This window comes from Platichthys flesus, chromosome 22 (assembly GCF_949316205.1).
Source record: "Platichthys flesus chromosome 22, fPlaFle2.1, whole genome shotgun sequence".
Classification (NCBI taxonomy): domain Eukaryota; kingdom Metazoa; phylum Chordata; class Actinopteri; order Pleuronectiformes; family Pleuronectidae; genus Platichthys; species Platichthys flesus.
The window spans coordinates 14478042-14480541 of NC_084966.1; the positions used below are offsets into that span (position 1 = coordinate 14478042).

Below are 2500 nucleotides of genomic sequence, written 5' to 3' on the forward strand. Positions count from 1 at the left end.
CAGTTAAAAGTGGAAAAAAGCTTACAGCACCTGGTATTCCCGGGCAGTCTCCCATCCAAGTACTAACCAGGCCCGACCATGCTTAGCTTCCGAGATCAGACGAGATCGGGCGAATTCAGGTTGGTGTGGCCGTAAGCGAATGAGTCCACCCTCTGAACCTTATTTATACATGTAAATACGTCAGGTAAAATTGGAAAAAAGCTTACAGCACCTGGTATTCCCGGGCAGTCTCCCATCCAAGTACTAACCAGGACCGACCCTGCTTAGCTTCCGAGATCAGGCGTATTCAGGTTGGTGTGGCCGTAAGCGAATGAGTCTACCCTCTGAAACTTATTTATACATGTAAATACGTCGGGTAAAAGTGGAAAAAAGCTTACAGCACCTGGTATTCCCAGGAAGTCTCCCATCCAAGTACTAACCAGGCCCGACCCTGCTTGGCTTCCGAGATCAGACGAGATCGGGCGCATTCAGGTTGGTGTGGCCGTAAGCGAATTAGTCCACCCTCTGAACCTTATTTATACATGTAAATACTTCAGGTAAGAGTGGAAAAAAGCTTACAGCACCTGGTATTCACAGGCAGTCTTCCATTCAAGTACCAACCAGGCCCGACCCTGCTTAGCTTCCGAGATCAGACGAGACCGGGAGTATTCAGGTTGGTGTGGCCGAAGCGAATGAGTCCACCCTCTGAACCTTATATATACATGTAAATACGTCAGGTAGAAGAAGAAAAAAGCTTACAGCACCTGGTATTCCCAGGCAGTCTCCCATCCAAGTACTAACCAGGCCCAACCCTGCTTAGCTTCCGAGATCAGACGAGATCGGGCGTATTCAGGTTGGTGTGGCCGTAAGCGATTGAGTCCACCCTCTGAACCTTATTTATACATGTAAATACGTCAGGTAAAAGAAGAAAAAAGCTTACAGCACCTGGTATTACCAGGCAGTCTCCCATCCAAGTACTAACCAGGCCCTACCCTGCGTAGTTTCCGAGATCAGACGAGATCGGGCGTATTCAGGTTGGTGTGGCAGTAAGAGAATGAGTCCACCCTCTGACCCTTATTTATACATGTAAATACGTCAGGTAAAAGAAGAAAAAAGCTTACAGCACCTGGTATTCCCAGGCAGTCTCCCCTCCAAGTACTAACCAGGCCCGACCCTGCTTAGCTTCCGAGATCAGACGAGATCGGGCGCATTCAGGTTGGTGTGGCCGTAAGCGAATGAGTCCACCCTCTGAACCTTATTTATACATGTAAATAAGTCAGGTAAAAGTGGAAAAAAGCTTACAGAACCTGGTATTCCCAGGCAGTCTCCCATCCAAGTACTAACCAGGCCCGACCCTGCTTAGCTTCCGAGATCAAACGAGATCGGGGGTATACAGGTTGGTGTGGCCGTAAGCGGACGAGTCCACCCTCTGAACCTTATTTATACATGTAAATACGTCAGGTAAGACTGGAAAAAAGCTTACAGCACCTGGTATTCCCAGGCAGTCTCCCATCCAAGTACTAACCAGGCCCGACCCTGCTTAGCTTCCGAGATCAGACGAGATCGGGCGTATTCAGGTTGGTGTGGCTGTAAGGGAATGAGTCCACCCTCTGAACCTTATTTATACATGTATATACGTCAGGTAAAAGTGGAAACAAGCTTACAGCACCTGGTATTCCCAGGCAGTCTCCCATCCAAGTACTAACCAGGCCCGACCCTGCTTAGCTTCCGAGATCAGACGAGATCGGGCGTATTCAGGTTGGTGTGGCCGTAAGCGGATGAGTCCACCCTCTGAACCTTATTTATACATTTAAATACGTCAGGTAAAAGAAGAAAAAAGCTTACAGCACCTGGTATTCCCAGTGAGTTTCCCATCCAAGTACTAACCAGGCCCGACCCTGCTTAGCTTCCGAGATCAGACGAGATCGGGCGTATTCAGGTTGGTGTGGCCGTAAGCGAACGAGTCCACCCTCTGAACCTTATTTATACGTGTAAATAAGTCAGGTAAAAGTGGAAAAAAGCTTACAGCACCTCGTATTCCCAGGCAGTCTCCCGTCCAAGTACTAACCCGGCCCGACCCTGCTTAGTTTCCGAGATCAGACGAGATCGGGCGTATTCAGGTTGGTGTGGCCGTAAGCGAATGAGTCCACCCTCTGAACCTTATTTATACATGTAAATACGTCAGGTAAAAGAAGAAAAAAGCTTGCAGCACCTGGTATTCTCAGGAAGTCTACCATTCAAGTACTAACCAGGCCGGACCCTGCTTAGCTTCCGAGAACAGGCGAGATCGGGCGTATTCAGGTTGGTGTGTCCGTAAGCGAATGAGTCCACCCTCTGAACCTTATTTATACATGTAAATACGTCAGGTTAAAGTGGAAAAAAGCTTACAGCACCTGGTATTCCCAGGCAGTCTCCCATCCAAGTACTAACCAGGCCCGACCCTGATTAGCTTCCGAGATCAGGCGTATTCAGGTTGGTGTGGCCGTAAGCGAAAGAGTCCACCCTCTGAACCTTATTTATA

General features: G+C 48.6%; 2 protein-coding genes, 8 non-coding genes and 6 pseudogenes across 10 annotated transcripts in view; 1 reads left to right on the top strand and 15 right to left on the bottom strand.

Moving 5' to 3' along the window:
* Nucleotides 1-2500, bottom strand: part of LOC133933439 (zinc finger protein 260-like) — a 627571-nt gene that overhangs the window by 276482 nt on the left and 348589 nt on the right. The gene's annotated exons all lie outside the window — the stretch shown is intronic.
* Nucleotides 1-2500, top strand: part of LOC133933462 (histone H4-like) — a 556161-nt gene that overhangs the window by 53852 nt on the left and 499809 nt on the right. The window lies entirely within an intron of this gene.
* On the bottom strand, nucleotides 19-137 carry LOC133934909 (5S ribosomal RNA). Its single transcript, XR_009913074.1, has one exon. It is a non-coding gene; the product is annotated as a 5S ribosomal RNA (ribosomal RNA).
* On the bottom strand, nucleotides 200-308 carry LOC133943540 (5S ribosomal RNA; annotated as a pseudogene).
* Nucleotides 371-489, bottom strand: LOC133943681 (5S ribosomal RNA). The gene has a single exon (XR_009915964.1). It is a non-coding gene; the product is annotated as a 5S ribosomal RNA (ribosomal RNA).
* On the bottom strand, nucleotides 552-669 carry LOC133943471 (5S ribosomal RNA; annotated as a pseudogene).
* On the bottom strand, nucleotides 732-850 carry LOC133944559 (5S ribosomal RNA). Its single transcript, XR_009916344.1, has one exon. It is a non-coding gene; the product is annotated as a 5S ribosomal RNA (ribosomal RNA).
* On the bottom strand, nucleotides 913-1031 carry LOC133942816 (5S ribosomal RNA; annotated as a pseudogene).
* LOC133945631 (5S ribosomal RNA) lies at nucleotides 1094-1212 on the bottom strand. Its single transcript, XR_009917360.1, has one exon. It is a non-coding gene; the product is annotated as a 5S ribosomal RNA (ribosomal RNA).
* On the bottom strand, nucleotides 1275-1393 carry LOC133935482 (5S ribosomal RNA). Its single transcript, XR_009913623.1, has one exon. It is a non-coding gene; the product is annotated as a 5S ribosomal RNA (ribosomal RNA).
* LOC133946455 (5S ribosomal RNA) lies at nucleotides 1456-1574 on the bottom strand. Its single transcript, XR_009918147.1, has one exon. It is a non-coding gene; the product is annotated as a 5S ribosomal RNA (ribosomal RNA).
* On the bottom strand, nucleotides 1637-1755 carry LOC133935021 (5S ribosomal RNA). The gene has a single exon (XR_009913181.1). It is a non-coding gene; the product is annotated as a 5S ribosomal RNA (ribosomal RNA).
* LOC133946512 (5S ribosomal RNA) lies at nucleotides 1818-1936 on the bottom strand. Its single transcript, XR_009918202.1, has one exon. It is a non-coding gene; the product is annotated as a 5S ribosomal RNA (ribosomal RNA).
* On the bottom strand, nucleotides 1999-2117 carry LOC133939288 (5S ribosomal RNA; annotated as a pseudogene).
* On the bottom strand, nucleotides 2180-2298 carry LOC133943942 (5S ribosomal RNA; annotated as a pseudogene).
* LOC133943049 (5S ribosomal RNA) lies at nucleotides 2361-2469 on the bottom strand (annotated as a pseudogene).